Raw genomic sequence first — 19,196 nt, 5'->3', positions numbered from 1 at the left:
AGAAAGAACCTTTATCGGTGGCATTCACGCTTTGTTACAAAACAACAATTGATAGAGTTGTCAGACTTTGGCCAACCATGCTGAACCACAGCACTGCTCAGGCAAGCTGGCAGTAAAGAGAATGACTGTGTCCTATACCCTTATGTACTCATTCAAATGTCTAAATATATGAAGATTCTTCTTTGCTGGTGACACTGCTGCATGTATGTCTTACCTGTAGGCCATAGGTTCAAACCCTGTCAAGCTGCATCCTCCCACACCCTTTGTTGCAAGTAGCACAACTGAAGCCTTCATATGAGTGGCTTGATAATTCCGAAGGAGCCGGTAAAAGGAGTTACCAGCCATATCAGAATTATAAATGTTGAGGAAACACCGTAGCTTCTTCGTTCTTCACCCAGAGATTTCACCTGCTGCAGGCTGGCGTGGCCTCTAGATAATTAGCAGTTGTTACATCAGGATACTTTACTTTGCGTGTTTTACTAAGTGTTTTTTACCACACTAGTCTTTGCTTTGTGCATTAGTGCATCCCATGTAAGTAGCAGTACAACGCAAGCCATTACATTCAATTACATATTTGACTTCACGTGTTACAAAATCTACAAAGAAACATGTTTTTGTTAGAACACTTACAAAAACATACATGTCTACAAGGAAATTCGACATTTAAAACAACGTATCCACCCCTAACTTCCACCCACCCTTAACCATAGAAAAAAACATCCTCCCCTAAACACCACCGCCCCAAAATCCTAAAAAATCCCACCCCTAACCACCCATCCCTGAACCCTAAAAACCCATCTTAGTCCCAAAACAGCACACATCCCTCAAAACTAAAAACCTCTCACCAACCCTATCCTAAATGCCACATCTCTACCCCTAAACATCACAATCCCTGAACACTAAAAAACCCTCTCCACCCCTACCTTAAACATCATCCATCGGTAAACTGTAAAACTCCTCTTCGTCTGAAAATGCCACCATCCCTGAACCCTAAAAACCTCTCAAAACCACTAGCCTAAACATCACCCACCACTTAACTCTAAAACTCCCCTCCACCCATAAATGCCCATAAATGCCACCATCCCTGAACCCTAAAAACCCTCATCACCCCTAAACCCCATCCATCCATGAACCTTAAAAACCTTTATCCACCCCTAAACACCACCCACCTCTGAACCCTAAAACCCCCTCTCCATCCAAGACACCACCCACTCCTTCTCTAAACACCATCCATTTTTGAATCCTAAAACCCCTCTCAACCCTTAACCACCACCCATTTGTGATCCATAAAAACTCCTCTCCAACCCTAAATACTGCCCTTCCTGGAACCCTAATACCCCCTCTCCACCTCTAAACTCCACCCATCTCACTATCAAAACCATTTTATATTTTACCTGTATGCAAGGTAACAACTCCCTTTGTAGAGACATGCTACGTAATGACTCTTGATGTAACAATTACAACAATGTGAAAACATGGTGGTAACTGCCCTATGAAGTAAAATACTGATATTAGGGTCATGTGAAATACTGGGAAACACATCTAAATCTAATTCCTGCATGTTACTCCCCAAAATGTGTGATCCATATTATTTCCCCTCCCGGAATTGCTTGAATTAGCAACTCCCCCCCCCCCCCCCCCCCCATAATAATAATAAATCCGTGAGAGGGAAACAGATTATTATGGGACGGTGATGATGATGGCCTTGGTTGGTTAATATCACTTCTCATTAAAGTTTCAGGGGACAATTCATTTTGTGGTATGTGTTGCATAAATATTTAATTTAATAATATTGTAATGCCCCGGAGAGCAATGGATATGCGGCCTAATGAGCTAAGAGGTCCAGTCTATTTCCCTGCCTGTACCCTGCTGTGCCAGCCTCCTTCCTTGTCTCCCAATCTGGTCGGAATTACTGACAGATGGATGGAGGCTTTAACACGCAACACGTGCTTTCAGTGGGATGGGAAAGATGGGAGGGTCTCCCAAGAGGAGTGCGGCCAAAGAAGCATAACTAGAAATCCTTTCCAAGTGGTGTGGACTGTTCTATTGAGGCCGTGGCTTAAAACATGAACTAAAATCCTGTGCTTCACACAGCATGACATCTGACCAGTATTTATGCACTCTCTGTGAGTTTTCCGTTATTGCATCTAGACATATCACACATCAATGAACAGATGCCTAAAATAGGACAGAACTTTTGACTTTGCCAATGCCTATTAACAATATTAGGTAAATGAGTAACAATAATGTTTTTGGTGGGAATAATTAGAACTGAAAATGTTTCAATTCTGAAAATATAAGGCTGTGAACTGAACATTACTAAAGGAGGAGGAAGGAGTGGTCTCAGAGTCTCCTTCCAGACCACGTTCCTCTGCCGTCTCTCACTGTGTAAGTCACTTACATCCTTTAACTCCCCACTTCTCTCTGACATTCTCCATCTGCATATCTCTCAGGTCATCTACTTCCTCTTCATCTCTGTCTTTTCATTCTGCATGTACTTCCTTACATCACTTCCCCCTCACCATGCCCCTCACACACACACACACACACACACACACACACACGCAAACACACACAGCACAAACTCTCTCTCACACACACACACACACACACACACACACTTTCCTCACCAGTAAACACAGCCATTTTCTTCGGTTCAAGAGCTGTGTGTACGTCTTTCATACAATTTCACATAAAGTGGTAATTCGATACATACACACCCATCACTCTCCACGCTGCGCTGAGAGGCCAAGGATTAGATGCATTTGTGATCCGCTGCGAGAAACTCGCACTGCCTTCAACGTCACTATTCGAAAGCCCCATTGTTAGACCTGTCAGCCCTTTGGGTGGTCCCTCCTCATCATTATTTATTTTGTCCCACTTTTGCCTCAAACCCTGTTAGAATTTGTCCTTTTTGGGAACCACCAGACTTTTTAGTGTTGATGCAGGATCAGGGAGCCATTTTCCCTACCCCTGGAACTTCTGTCTGAGGGCCTGAGACACAAAATGGTGGCCACCCATTGTCACCTGTGACATCACTGGAACCTACTAGTACCTTCCAGAACATTCTAGAACCCCGTGACAGAGGGAGGCAGGTTTGGAATGTTGGGAAACCATCTCAGGTTGACAGTTGGCAGTTGGAGTTGGCAGTTGGCCTCTTACTAGTGAAGAGAGAGGACAGAGAAACAGAAGGAGGAAGGAGTGAGGCAGCAGGGGTGGAAACCAGTGCTTGGAGTGGGGTCCAGAAACCCACCCTTGATGCTAGTCCCTACTGACCAAGCCCAGCCTAGTGCCCTGTGTGGGATAAAGACCAGAAAATCATCTTAAGGACCTGAACAGCCGGAACAGGCCTTAAAGGAGAAGAACAGCAAGTTCCTGACCTGTTTGGTGGAATCCTCCTGGAGACCCGACGTCGAGTAGCCTGGAGACCTGGAGCCCGAGGTGGAGAAGCGGCGCTGACAGAAGGCAGACGTCGTACCCGGAGCCGCTAGAGGTCGAGTGAGGGCGCCGACGGAGGTCGTGGAGAGACACCGGAGGTCAAGTAGAAGTCACCTGAGGTCGAGGTGAGGCGTTGACGGGGGAGTGAAGTCCGCCCTCCGGAGTCGCCGGAAGCTGAAGTGAAGCGCGCAGGAGGTCGGGAGTGGAGATCGCACTCCGGAGTCGCCGGAACCCGAAGTGGAGCCGACGGAGGTCGGGAGTGGAGGTCGCACTCCGGAGTCGCCCAGAAGCGGGGAGACCGTGACCCTGTGACGCCGGAACCCGACATCGAGCCAAGGCCGCCCAGCGTCATCGATCCGGAGCCGCCTCACGGCATCGACCCGGCGTCAGGTAAAGTGGATCGACCCGACATCGAACCGAGGCCGCCCAGCGACATCGAACCGGAACCGGCCGACGGCATCAACACGGCGTCAAGGGGAACCGATCGACTCGTCATCGAACCGGAGCCGCCCATCGACGTCGACCCGGCGCCGAGTGGAGCCGAACACCGAGAAAAGGGCAGTAAGTGGTAGAAAGGGCATCTGAGGCCCTGTGGAGCCATAAAAGACCATTCTAGGGGCTAGAGGGGTGTTAGGACCAAACTGAGACTGGTGTAGGGACCTGTGTGAGGGACTGTGTAGTTGGTGAGCCAGAACCTTAGGGTACCCTCATTTTACCTCAGCTTAGGCCCCAGCCTTGACCACCCTAGGTGGGACATTCCCAGGCCACCCCAGTGACCACAAGCTGTACTTGGGCATGGTAAAATCAATCTACCTCATAAATGTGATCTGATTTGCAATTGTTTGACTGCTTATATTATTTATTGAAGGAGTGTTATTTATTGTCTGACTGTATTTATTCCTGCCTGGTATTTATTGTCTGACAGTATTTATTTGCCCTATGTATTTATCGCACCTCTATTTATTCCTTGTGTATTTATGACCTAATCCTATTTATTGCACCTGTAAAGAGTTATTATTTAATTGACCTGCTATTTCTGAAGAAAATCCTTTTGTATTGTATTTGTGACATAACCCTGCAACTAAGAGAAAATTAAGATAAACACAAAGAGATTCTTTCATAAATTTTTACGGTGTAGAGTCGTTTTTGGAACGGATGAACGCATGGTTATTGTGAGGGTGTGACGTACGCTTAACACGGTGCCTGACCCCCGACCGCTCGAGCCAAGCTACCCCTTATGCGTGGAAAGGCCGGGTGACTGCTAACCCAGTTGCCCGGTTTTCTAACATAATTGGTGTTCAGCGGTGGGATAGAGCTGTGCTTGCGTCCACTCGACAATAACTGTGGGTAGTCCATAGGCCTACACCGGGAGTTTTCTCAAAGCGGACTTCCTAATTCTGAGTTTTGTTTTTTCCAAATTTACTCTGGTGGTGGGAGGAGGTATTATAAAAGGTACCCCCCTGCATAGCTTCTGTAAACACCTGTCTCCTAATCTGAGTGGGCAAAATGGAGTTTGTGTTGGAAGATGTGGAAACTTACACTGTGGCCCAACTCAGAGAGTTTTGTCAGAGAGAGGGGGTGTTTTGCCCCCAAGGTGCAAAGAAGGGTGAACTCCAGACCAGCTTGAGGGCTTGGGGGGGAGGCACGACGAGAAAGTAAGGCTGAGCAGGAGGACAGGGATGGAGAGCCTGACAGCGAGGGGGCTGAGTTGTACCAACCTGAGGTGGGGAACCTGTTAGCGGGGCCCAAAACTCTTTCCAGGAAGGGCAGCACTGTCTCTAGCGGTGGCTTATCTGAAGCGGAGTTAACTGACCGGAGGGAGAAAAGACAGCTCACATGGAAGTTGGCGGAGCTGGAGAAAGAAAAGGAGGAACGGAGGATGGCTCACGAGTTGAGGCTCAAGGAGATGGATCTCCAGATCCTAAAAGTCGGGGCACACACTGTTCCTAATGGTGGCAGCCAAAACAGAGAAATCACCAGGGAACCCAAACCCTATCTGCCAAAAGACATAGTAGCTAGCTATAGTGCAGGGGATGATATTGCCAAGTGGCTAGCGGCCTATGAGGTTTCTTTAAGGGCCCATGGGGTTCCAGAGAAATATTGGGGAGGGGGATTGTACAAATACATGCCTCCAGCTGGTAGGGATGCATTATTGGCCCTAGAGCAGGATGAGCAGACCCACTACCCCACCATGAAAGTGGCGCTCGTAAGAAAGTTTGGACTAACACCCGAGAAATACAGACAGAAGTTCCGGGGTAGCCACAAACTGGGCACACAGAATTGGGTGGATTTCCTGGACTATGCGAAGAAGGCATTAGAGGGTTGGATTCAGGGCAGTGAGGTGAGGGACTACGAGGGGTTGTTTGATTTAATGTTGAAGGAACACCTGCTCGAAAAATGTTTCCCCGAACTGCGTCAACACCTGGTGGATAGCAAGCTGACCAATCCCCGGAAGCTTGCTGAGGAGGCGGACATTTGGGCTAGTTACCCGGGTGTCCACAAGGGGGACTGGAGGGGATACTCAAAAGGCCGGACAGGGCGCCCCCCAGAAGAAAGAGGGAGGGGAAAAGAAAAAGGAGTTCTCTAAAGGCCCCCAAAATAGTTTCCCAGGGAAGGGAACAGGATTCACCCCTAGGGCTAACCCACCCAGAAACCCTAATCCTGGCCAGAGTCAGCAGCCAAGGGTTGTCCATTGCTTCGAGTGCGGTGGCGTTGGACACTATAAGGGAGATGCGAAGTGCCCGAAAAGACCACCCCCTCCCATTGGAGGAAAGGCCCCCGGAGTAGTTAGTGCAGTGCTCGGGGAGGAGATGCCCTTAACTAAGGGAAGGGAGTGGGCGGGTGCCACTTTAGTGTCCCTGGGAGAACGGGAGATGGTTCCTAAGATCCAGGTGCCCGCAAATACCGTAAAGTATGGGCAGTGGGTCACCATCAACGGCCAAAGAGGGGAGGCTCTGAGAGACACAGGAGCCAGTATGACTATGGTACGTAGCCAGCTGGTGTCTCCAGAGCAGGTAATTCCCGATGTACTCCACCCAGCCGCGATGGCTGATGGCAGAACAGGCCACTATCCGGTGGCCGAGGTTCCCTTTGAATGGGAGGGGGTTGCAGGTTCACTTCGAGTTGCCGTAAGCCCTGCCGTGCCAGTCGATTGTCTGCTGGGGAATGACATGGAGCACAATGCTTGGAAGGAGGTGGAATACCGGACTCATGCTGAGATGCTGGGTACACCTGACTGGGCCTGTGTGAGCACAGGGTCTGCGACTACCCGGAGAGGGAGTTCGTTTCGGCTGGAGCCTGGAACAAAGGCCCAGCCAGCTGCCGACCAAGGGAAGAACCGAGGACAGGAGGAGCCTGCCTCGGCATCCGCGCCCCGTGTGACGGATAGGCCACCGGAGGTGGTGGACCAGGAGTCCGTGGTGGGGGATGTGACCAAACTGGAGGACCTACCCATCCCGGCCGAGTGGCACGTGGAGGGAGGGCCGACCAGGGAGGAATTCTGCAAGGGCCAGAGGGAGTGCCCTACCCTTGAGGGACTGAGGCGACAGGCCGAAGCCCAGGCAGCAGGGAACGTTGAGGGGAACTACAACGTTTACTGGGAGGATGGCCTCCTCTACAGTGAACCCAAGGCACCCCTACATGGATCGTCACGAGCCTTAGTAGTCCCTCAACGTTATCGAGCCTTCCTACTGGAGTTGGCTCACGAGATCCCCTTGGCAGGACACCTGGGGCAAGACAAGACCTTCGCCCGTCTTGTCCCACACTTTTATTGGCCTCAAATGAAAGTGTCGTCCGACACCTACTGCCGGACATGTGTGTCTTGCCAAGCCAGTGGGAAAACAGGGGTGAAGCTGAAAGCTCCCCTGGAACCACCTCCTGTCGTTAGCACCCCCTTTGAAAGGGTGGGCATCGACATTGTGGGACCGTTAGATCCGCCTACTACAGCTGGTCACAGGTTTATCCTGGTTCTGGTGGATCATGCCACACGGTACCCAGAGGCAATACCTCTGAGGACCATTACCGCACCTGTTGTGGCTAGGGCCCTGATGGGAATCTTTACCCAAGTGGGTTTTCCTAAGGAAGTTGTGTCCGACAGGGGGACCAACTTCATGTCAGCATACATGCGGGCCATGTGGAAGGAGTGTGGAGTGACATACCGGCTCACCACTCCTTACCACCCCCAGACCAATGGTCTGGTGGAGAGGTTCAACAAAACCTTGAAAGGCATGATCAGAAGTCTGCCTGAAAGCCTGCGGAGGAAATGGGACGTCCTCCTACCCTGTCTATTGTTTTCCTACAGGGAAGTGCCACAGAAGGGAGTGGGCTTCAGCCCCTTCGAGCTTTTGTATGGGCACCCTGTGCGTGGACCTCTCAGCCTGGTGAGAGACGGATGGGAAAGAACTCCCAGAAAGCTTCCCCAGGATGTGGTGAGCTACATGCTGGCCTTCCGGAGCCAAATGGCTAAGTTGTGGAAGCAAGCTTCTGACAACTTGGAAGCCAGCCAAGCAGTAATGAAGGCGTGGTATGACCACAACGCTCACCCGGTGGAATTGGAGCCTGGTCAGAAGGTGTGGGTGATCGAACCAGGAGAGCTTAGCACCCTCCAGGATCGCTGGTCAGGACCCTTTGAGGTATTGGAGAAGAAGGGTAAGGCTACCTACCTGGTGGATCTTAAGACCCCTCGCCAGCCCCTACGGGTGCTGCATGCCAACCGCCTCAAACCCCACCACGAGAGGCCCGAAGTCATATTGATGATGGTGACTGACGGAGCAGAGGACGTGGAAAGCGAGCCTCTCCCCGACTTATTTGCGTCTCAAGAGAAGGATGGGTCGGTGGAGGGAGTGATTCTTTCCCCATCTCTAACTCCTGAACAGCAGGAGGACTGCCGCCAGGTCCTGGGACAGTACTCTTCGTTGTTCTCCCTTGTTCCGGGTAGGACTCACCTGTGCGTCCATGATGTGGACACAGGAGACAGCCCACCTGTGAAGTCCAAGATCTACCGGATGTCAGACAAGGTGAAGGCCAGCATTCACAGTGAAGTCACTAAGATGCTGGAGCTAGGAGTGATCGAACCTTCCAGCAGCCCCTGGTCCAGTCCGGTGGTGTTAGTACCAAAAGCTGCACCACCGGGTGCCCAACCGGAACTGAGGTTCTGTGTGGACTACCGTGGACTGAACTCAGTAACCAAGACTGATGCTCATCTGATCCCGAGGGCGGATGAATTGATTGACCGGCTGGGAGCTGCCCAATATCTAAGTACCTTTGACCTTACTTCGGGGTACTGGCAGATCTCTCTGACTGATGGAGCAAGGGAAAGGTCAGCCTTCTCCACGCCCAATGGCCACTACCAGTTCTGTGTGATGCCCTTTGGGCTCAAGAACGCACCTGCCACGTTTCAGCGTCTGGTGAACCAGATCCTCACTGGAATGGAGAGTTTCTCTGCTGCTTATCTGGATGACATAGCCGTCTTCAGTAACAGCTGGGAGGATCACTTGCGTCACCTGCAAGCTGTTCCCCAGGCCCTGAGACAAGCTGGATTGACGATCAAGGCCAGCAAATGCCAGATCGGGCAGGGGTCGGTAGTGTACCTTGGACACTTGGTGGGTAGGGGAGCGGTGCAACCCCTCCAGGCGAAAATCGAGGCTATTATGGCCTGGGAACCCCCCAAGACTCAGACTGAGGTCCGAGCTTTTCTGGGCCTCACGGGATATTACCGCCGCTTCGTGAAGGGATACGGTACCATTGTAGCCCCCCTCACGGAGCTCACGTCCAAGAAACAACCTCGACGGGTAGTCTGGACGGAGGCTTGTCAGCAGGCCTTTGTGAGACTGAAGCAAGCCATGTGCGAGGCCCCGGTCTTAAGGGCCCCAGATTTTTCCAAGGAGTTCATTGTCCAGACGGATGCATCGGAACATGGCATTGGGGCAGTATTATCGCAACTCAATGAAGAGGGTCTGGATCAACCCGTGGTCTTCCTATCCCGAAGACTACTTCCCAGGGAACAGAAGTGGAGTGCAATAGAGCGTGAAGCCTTTGCAGTGGTATGGGCTCTGAAGAAGTTGCGGCCATACCTGTTTGGCTCGCACTTCCTGGTTCAGACCGACCACAGACCCCTTCGTTGGCTGATGCAGATGAAGGGGGAGAATCCCAAGTTGCTAAGGTGGTCTATTTCCCTACAGGGAATGGACTTTCAGGTGGAACATCGGCCTGGAGTGGACCACGCCAATGCAGACGGTCTCTCAAGGTATTTCCGCCTTAGTGATGAGAACTCCCAAGGGGTTGGGTAGCTCTCCCCACTTTCAGCTGGGGGGGACGCGTGTTAGACCTGTCAGCCCTTTGGGTGGTCCCTCCTCATCATTATTTATTTTGTCCCACTTTTGCCTCAAACCCTGTTAGAATTTTTCCTTTTTGGGAACCACCAGACTTTTTAGTGTTGATGCAGGATCAGGGAGCCATTTTCCCTACCCCTGGAACTTCTGTCTGAGGGCCTGAGACACAAAATGGTGGCCACCCATTGTCACCTGTGACATCACTGGAACCTACTAGTACCTTCCAGAACATTCTAGAACCCTGTGACAGAGGGAGGCAGGTTTGGAATGTTGGGAAACCATCTCAGGTTGACAGTTGGCAGTTGGAGTTGGCAGTTGGCACCTGACTAGTGAAGAGAGAGGACAGAGAAACAGAAGGAGGAAGGAGTGAGGCAGCAGGGGTGGAAACCAGTGCTTGGAGTGGGGTCCAGAAACCCACCCTTGATGCTAGTCCCTACTGACCAAGCCCAGCCTAGTGCCCTGTGTGGGATAAAGACCAGAAAATCATCTTAAGGACCTGAACAGCCGGAACAGGCCTTAAAGGAGAAGAACAGCAAGTTCCTGACCTGTTTGGTGGAATCCTCCTGGAGACCCGACGTCGAGTAGCCTGGAGACCTGGAGCCCGAGGTGGAGAAGCGGCGCTGACAGAAGGCAGACGTCGTACCCGGAGCCGCTAGAGGTCGAGTGAGGGCGCCGACGGAGGTCGTGGGGAGACACCGGAGGACAAGTAGAAGTCACCTGAGGTCGAGGTGAGGCGTCAACGGGGGAGTGAAGTCCGCCCTCCGGAGTCGCCGGAAGCTGAAGTGAAGCGCGCAGGAGGTCGGGAGTGGAGGTCGCACTCCGGAGTCGCCCGGAAGCGGGGAGACCGTGACCCTGTGACGCCGGAACCCGACATCGAGCCGAGGCCGCCCAGCGTCATCGATCCGGAGCCGCCTCACGGCATCGACCCGGCGTCAGGTAAAGCGGATCGACCCGACATCGAACCGAGGCCGCCCAGCGACATCGAACCGGAATCGGCCGACGGCGTCAAGGGGAACCGATCGACTCGTCATCGAACCGGAGCCGCCCATCGACGTCGACCCGGCGCCGAGTGGAGCCGAACACCGAGAAAAGGGCAGTAAGTGGTAGAAAGGGCATCTGAGGCCCTGTGGAGCCATAAAAGACCATTCTAGGGGCTAGAGGGGTGTTAGGACCAAACTGAGACTGGTGTAGGGACCTGTGTGAGGGACTGTGTAGTTGGTGAGCCAGAACCTTAGGGTACCCTCATTTTACCTCAGCTTAGGCCCCAGCCTTGACCACCCTAGGTGGGACATCCCCAGGCCACCCCAGTGACCACAAGCTGTACTTGGGCGTGGTAAAATCAATCTACCTCATAAATGTGATCTGATTTGCAATTGTTTGACTGCTTATATTATTTATTGAAGGAGTGTTATTTATTGTCTGACTGTATTTATTCCTGCCTGGTATTTATTGTCTGACAGTATTTATTTGCCCTATGTATTTATCGCACCTCTATTTATTCCTTGTGTATTTATGACCTAATCCTATTTATTGCACCTGTAAAGAGTTATTATTTAATTGACCTGCTATTTCTGAAGAAAATCCTTTTGTATTATATTTGTGACATAACCCTGCAACTAAGAGAAAATTAAGATAAACACAAAGAGATTCTTTCATAAATTTTTACGGTGTAGAGTCGTTTTTGGAACGGATGAACGCATGGTTATTGTGAGGGTGTGACGTACGCTTAACACGGTGCCTGACCCCCGACCGTTCGAGCCAAGCTACCCCTTATGCGTGGAAAGGCCGGGTGACTGCTAACCCAGTTGCCCGGTTTTCTAACACCCATCCTAAACACCCATTAGCAACCTAAACTCACCAGACACCTAGAGGCAACTCAGGTTACAGTCTACTCTATGTAGGAGTCACAGATTTATGGAAAGATACTACAGAAACACATCTGGGAAAAGCAAATATTCTTTGGGAATGTAAGTTGAAGTAAACATGGAGTGAAACGCTGACAGGGCACTCTACAGGTAAAATGTTAGGTCACTGGGGAAGGGTGGAGGGACAATGAAAGCCGAATGCAAGAACGGACTATGACATTTGGAAACTTCATTGAGAGCGCACAGGCACATCATTCATTGTGTCTGATGAATACTTTTTCTTTTTTTACTGAAGCTGGTCTCCTTTCTGTTCAAAAACTCACCACCTTCAGTAGACCCTCACTTGGAGGGCCTCAGCTAATCAAATGTCATTTCTCCTTCTTTTTCCATCTGATAAACCTGATTCGGGGTTGGTCAAACCGACCTTGAGAGGATTCTAAGTGCCCGATTCACAGAACTAACTTAAGTCAAAATTCTAAATTTACTACCATTTTGGTATTCACAGAAAGCACTTACTCATTTTGGTATTCACAGAAGGCACTTACTCATTTTGGTATTCACAGAAGTTAGGAGTCCTAACTTTAGGACTCCTAAATGCCTTCTGTGAATATCGAAAGTCTTAAAATTAGGATTTTTCTCAGTTTAGTAGTAGTATAGTTAGTACTCCTAACTTTAGGACTCCTAAATGCCTTCTGTGAATACCGAAAGTCTTACAATTAGGATTTTTCTCAATTTAGTAGTAGTAAAGTTAGGACTCCTAACTTTAGGACTCCTAAATGCCTTCTGTGAATACCGAAAGGCTTAAAATTAGGATTTTTCTCAGTTTAGTAGTAGTATAGTTAGGACTCCTAACTTTAGAACTCCTAAATGCCTTCTGTGAATACCGAAAGTCTTAAAATAAGGATTTTTCGTAATTTAGTAGTAGTAAAGTTAGGACTCCTAACTTTAGGACTCCTAAATGCCTTCTGTGAATACCGAAAGGCTTAAAATTAGGATTTTTCTCAGTTTAGTAGTAGTAAAGTTAGGAGTCCTAACTTAGGACTCCTAACTTCTGTGAATACCGAAGTGAGTAAGTGTCTTCTGTGAATACCAAAATGAGTAAGTGCCTTCTGTGAATACGAAAATGGTAGTAAGTTTAGGATTTTGTCTTAAGTTAGTTCTGTGAATCGGGCCCACAGTGCTTACTATTCCAACAGGTCGATAGGAGGCCCGGGTGAAATTTGCATTATTGCTGAAATGCCCCAAACGTTATTTGACTTTGGCATTTTGCACTATTTTTAGCACGAAATTCTTCCTTCAGCAATTTGAGCGTGAAATGCTACCATTTTTTGGCCCCTGAAATACATTAGTACTACAAAATACTTTGCAACGTTACACGTGAAGCGAACAACAGTTGCTCAAGTTCAATTCGTTCACATTCTTCCAATGATTCTGTGGTAGGATTTCTGCACAAATTAATGATCAATTACACAGTGTGCATAATTTAAGGCATTTTGCGTAACAATCGTGATATGAAATGCCGGAAATTACACCAGCGTAAATGTTTTGCCAGGTCTATAGATGCTACATGTGCCTAATCATACCCCTCTGGTGGACAAAATGTGAGTTACAACCAGGGTCTGTCAAACTTGATATTTGCTTCCACAGGCACCAACCCTCCCTGAAATAGGGTGTGAATCCGGATATGCTGCGGATCATTTTACCAGGTTAAATCAAATTACTCCTTATGGAGCATTTTTTGTGTCTGTATAACTTAAGCACATCATTCCATTTCTATCCAGCAGCCTTTCTCCAATTGTATTTGCCCTCAATCATATTAAAACATGCATTCCCTGTAGCACGGTTGCACTGCCTACTCAGCTCATTACCACAAAAGCCCTATTAGGGCCCTATTACCTCAGTGATAGGCTTTACTCCTATGGAGCCCACAAATGCATTAAAGACTCAAAGCAGGACTTTTGTGCCTTTGCTCCAGGACTTCGGAATCCCGTTCTGGCTGTTCTATATAGCTTACTCCTATGCTGCTGGCATTCTGTGAAAATCTTCCTCAGTGTCTTTCCCAGCTCACATCCATGATTAGTATCACATATGAGATAGGAAGCATGTTATAAGAATCTGCACTATGCTTGCACTGGACTGGAAACCAGTTCCAATAACTGCAAGGAACTCCTCAACATCTTAAGAGAGTATTCCAACCCCTCAGCAGCCACCATCACCCAATCACAGGACCTCGGCAACAACCTCTCAGACTTTTTTCACAACAAAATACTCAAGATATACAGTAACTTAGAGCCCTAACACACTTCAGAAGACCCCATCAGACTCCTGCCCACTACCACCAAGAACGATCATTAACTAACGGACTGGGATCCTCTCACTGCAGAAGTCACTGCTGAAATTATTAAAACTATCAACTCGGGAGCCCCCACCGACACCTGCTCACACCATATCTACAACTTGGGAGGAACCTTGATTAGTGCTTACCTCACCACCATTATCAACACCTCCATCAATAGCGCAACTTTTCAGGCAACTGGAAACATGCTGCGGTAAAATCTCTCCTAAACAAACCCTTGGAAGACACACAAGAACTCTGTAACTACCGACCCGTCTCGCTCCTATCCTTCCCTTCTCTTCACTTCCAGAGTCCTGGAGAAAGCGATCAACAGGCAACTCTCCAACCATCTAGACCAGCACCACCTCCTTGACATCCCTCAGTCAGGATTCCGCAGCACGGAAACTCCCTCATCACGCAACCAACCACATCCAGACCATCATGGACATAGGGGAAATGCTGCTCTCATCCTCCTCGACACCTTTGCATCTTTCAAAACCATATCTCACAGCAGCCTCCTCTCAAGATTCCACAAATCCAGAATACAAGAAGCCACTCTGAGATGGATCGCCTTCCTCCTTGACGATAGAACTCAGTGAGCCAGACTCCTACCGTATACCTCCGAATCCAAGAACCTCACCTGTGGAGTCCATCAAGGATCTTCCCTAAGCCCAACCCTTCTCAATATATATATGGCACCTCTCGCCTGTCATAAGAGCTCACAGAATCAACACTGTCTCCTACATTGACGACACTCAGCTCATTCTCTCCCTAACAGACTATAACAACACCATGAGGTCCAACTTCACAACCTGCATGACAAACGTTACAAACGGGATGAAAGAGTACTGTCTAAAACTCAACACAGGTAAAATGGAAGTCCTGATCTTCTGTCCATGGGATTCCTACTGTGGATAGCCACCCCACAGACCACGCCAGAAACCTCGAAATCATCCTTGACGACTAACTGATGATTAACAAACAGGTGAACACTGTAACATCTTCCTGCTTCCTCATACTAAGAATGCTCCTGAATATCTTCAAGTGTCTGCCAACCAACACGAGACACATGGTCACCCAGGCACTCATCCAGACTGGACTATGGCAGCACATTCTATGCCGGCATCTTCCTGCGCACATCCGTACCATTGACAACTACCTGGCATTCCGCAAGGCCATAAAAACACACCTTTTCCCTTTGCCATGTAACATAACATAACATTTCCAACCAACTCATCCAAGACCCCAGACCACCTACAAAGCCACCGCCAGACTCGTCCTAAACATAATCCGAAGCGCACATCACTCCCCACCTCAGAGAACTACACTGGATACCATTTCCAAAACACGGATGGTTCAAGCTACTTATCCACCCCTACATAGGCTCCACAACACCGGACCTGCCTACCTCAACCACTGCCTTCACTTTTCCCATCCAACAAAACAACTATGCTCAGCCTCTCTCCCTTGCATATATCCCTCATTCGCAGAAGCAAAACAGGAGGTCGATCCTTCTCCTGCATCGCCACCAAGGCCTGGAATAACATTCTCCATCACGTCAGGACCTCCACCTCTCTACTCGAGTTTCGCAAGAAACTGAAGACCTGGCTGTTCAACTAGGATCCCCGCTCTACCTACACTCCTGCTCCAGCACCTGGATACCCTCATGGGTGTTAAGTTGCGCTCTACAAATCAGCATATCATAACAATTCTACTGCCTTTACTTCCCCACCTTTACTTCATTCTATGATAACTTCTCTCACCTATCCATATTATCTATGACTACTTAACTTCATTCTTCCTTCACTTTATCCCATAGCCGTGACCCTAAACCTGACCATGTGATAATGATTTCCTTAGCCTTATTTTTCATCTGATTAGATTACATAAATACTGATTTTTACCTTTACAATACATTGAATTACATTGCAATTGTAACTATATAAAGAATACCTTATTCTATCACTACACGTGACCCAGTCCTACTTTGAGTTAAATTAATATTAATTAGTTTATTATAATTAATTAATACAGACTCTAAGCACACCCCTATTTTTATCTATTTAAATATAGTGACATAAAAAAACAAATAAAATCCTAACACTAATCCTATAAATAATGAAATTGAAATACTAAAAAAGGTAATTTAAATAATATTAATTTATAATGCATAACATAACCATTTCCCCAAAGGCAACTTAAATCAATTATAAATCTTACTCTAATCCCTAACCCTGATGGTGAGCTATTATTAAATAAATGTATTTTAATTACATTATTTTTTCAGTTAGTTACAGTTACTAACCATAACCAAAAATAAAGCAAAGGTATATTCATTTTAATTATTTACTAAAAACATAGAGACGCTTTGCACCCTAATACATTCTACCAATTGTGAAAGTTATTTTTCTAACTATTTTGAAGATGTGGCGGTATAATTCAGTAACTGAAGGGTAGTAAATGTGGAATACTGACAGTAGTAAATGTTTGGACAGCAGTCCACTACTCGCCTGCAGTGAAAGGTGCAGAATGCAGCACAAATAGAAAGAGCCATGTACGAGGAGAAATAGAAATTTATATTTCTCCTAGTATTACCATCCTACGACAAGGTTTAACCTGGCCTTAGTTTTAGGCGATGCCCCATCCTTGTAAATATGGGGCAGCGTCAAAAAGCAATAGGTGTGGCGGCAAACCCCCCACTGCAACACCCATTGCATGCCCCTTTCACGATAAGTGAAGCGTGAAAAGAAGCCATATTTACAAGGCCGCTTTAAGCCACATTAAGCGTCTTCAACGCTGCCTTGTAAGTAAGGCGAAGGGGATTTCTCCACCAGAACGCCACGACAAGTGATGTTCTGGTGGCGATATCCCCTTTTAAATATGCCTCATAATTTTGCCATCTGTATATCTGTATTCCATTCACTCGCCCTCTTTCCACTGTTCACTTTTTAAACAGACATCAGGCAGGCAAACTCAAAGGGCATGACTAGTCTTTCGCTCTGTTAGTGCCACTGTCCCTCCACCTTCCTAGACTCTGTTAAACACTTCTTTTTACACCCTTGCCTCTTTTCCCCCTCACTTCCTTAACACTGCCACCAGCACTGGAACAGAGTGGCATCCAGCTGGATCTGACAGATGTGCCTAAACCACACCTGGACTCTGTGCCACTTCCTGTGACCCCCCATCTCCCTGCCAGTGTAGAGCATCATAACAAGATAGCACCACCGGCCACAATAGAAGACACAGTGAAGAAAGGGCGAAGGAGAATGCCAGCTCCCACATGTCTAAGAGGTTGTCACTGTGTTAGAGGTGGGCAGGAGGCATCAGGGGTGCTCTGCGTCTCCTAGAACTTGGACCCAAACATAATTGCAGAAATGCAAGTGAATGGGTTTGCACCCTCACTCCCCATACCTCTGGAATGGCTAGGGTAAAAAGGATGAAGTATCTATTCTCCAAGGAACAGCTGGTGACAGCAGCACGTGCTCATCATCTCTAGAGTGGACAGCATCGGTGCCATGGACCCTCCTTCTCAGGAAGACCTGGGACACCTTGCCGACCCAACTAAGACCATTCCCAGACATCCTGTCCTTCCGGAAAGGGCTAAAGATGTTTTTAGGAAGAGAAGGCAACAACATTTAAAGTACATTCAATTCAAAGAAATCAACTTGCTAAAGAATCTGAATTAAAGACAGTCCCCTTCCTAGTGCATATTCTTTTGTTCCCCACTCCCCTCACCCTGGGTCTCCGTATGTTCTTAGGCAATTAGATCACAGTACCCTCATTTCAAACGCTCCATCTGCGCACACATATCCGAGCATGTGTATTCGTTCTATGTAAAGGGCTCTAATGCCACATGGTGCCACAGTACTTTCGAAACCACATAAATAAATAAGACCTGTAGCAACAACTGACTACATTCCAAATGTGTGAAGCAGCATAGACACTCTTTTCCCCCGCCAGCACCCAACTTCTAATGCCGTACTTGAAGAAATATTGAGTTTGTACTTTTTTCAAAATTGGGTCCTTTGATTAGGGCTCAGTGGGACACTCAAACAGCCCATCAGCGAACAAAAACATACAGTCTGCGTGGGACTTTAACACAAAAGTCAACAAAGAGATAAACCCTACAGAGCAATTTACTTTCTCATGCTATATCTGTACGCAGTGGCAACTGGCATGTACGGAGAGGGGAAGAGGGGCGGGGGACCGCGTGTGTAAAATATTATTTAAAAAAATAATAAAATAAAACATACCTAATACGACGTCCTCGCTCCGGACCTCTTCTTTGCAGGAACTGGAACCGGATGCTGGAGCTCCCTTGCCCAATCCAGGCGCTGCTCACATGCAGCATGTGAGCAGTGCTCTGATTGGAGGGAGCGGCCTCACTCGGTGCTCCGCTCCGCAGCGCACTGGTGGCCAGCACTTACTCTCAACCCAGCTGTTTTAAGACAGCTGGGTTGAGAGGTTTAAAGTGCGCTTGTGTGGCTGGCTGTCGCAAGACGGTCAGCCAAAAAGACATGCGCACTTTAAACAGTACATTAGACAGCCCACCCTCCTCCCTGATGCTGTCAGTCAGCAGCAGCCCTGCCCCCGTCCTGACGCTTGGCTCAGGGGATGAAAAATAAAATGGTAATGAACTACTATTTGATTTTTCATCTATGGGGTTTTGGGGGGGAGCCGCCCCTGTCTGTAGATAAGGTCAGTGTATGATTATGGAATTACCAATACTGGGGGTACTGGTAACTCCATGGGCGGGGAAAGTTGGCCCCACTGCAAGTTAGACCCTGATGGTCCACTAACAAATGATGACTTACTGGGGAAATCTATCATTCGGGGGTTGACTCTCCTGAAAATTCCTCATTTTCCACCCAGACTTTCACACAGATTTCAGCAGAAGAAATCTCTGGGTGAAAGTGAAGAGGTTGGCTGTGTTCCTGCAGACCTCATCATTTTGATGGGGCCAGTAACTGTTGCTACCAGCCCCATCGGAATATGAGAGCCCAAGAGTTAATTACTACTGCCGAACACGTGTTAAAATCTGCAAGAATTCAATTATGTGCCTTGCAGGTTGCATGCAGCTATTTGCAGCAAGCTAATCACTGCCTCCGCTATTTTCAGTGATGGTCGGCACCGTTCAGGGGTGGAGGGGTGTTAAAAAACAAAACGTACCTGATTGCCGCGTCTCTCCTCGTCGTCCCTCCATCGTCTCTCCTGGCAAGAACAGGAAGC

General features: G+C 48.3%; 1 protein-coding gene across 2 annotated transcripts in view; it reads right to left on the bottom strand.

Annotated features, from left to right (window-relative positions):
• Window positions 1–19,196, bottom strand: part of SHISA7 (shisa family member 7) — a 431,884-nt gene that overhangs the window by 19,924 nt on the left and 392,764 nt on the right. The gene's annotated exons all lie outside the window — the stretch shown is intronic.

This window comes from Triturus cristatus, chromosome 7, assembly GCF_964204655.1.
Source record: "Triturus cristatus chromosome 7, aTriCri1.1, whole genome shotgun sequence".
Classification (NCBI taxonomy): Eukaryota; Metazoa; Chordata; class Amphibia; order Caudata; family Salamandridae; genus Triturus; species Triturus cristatus.
Note: the sequence above shows the minus strand (reverse complement) of the source record. Positions and strands in the feature narration are given on the sequence as shown.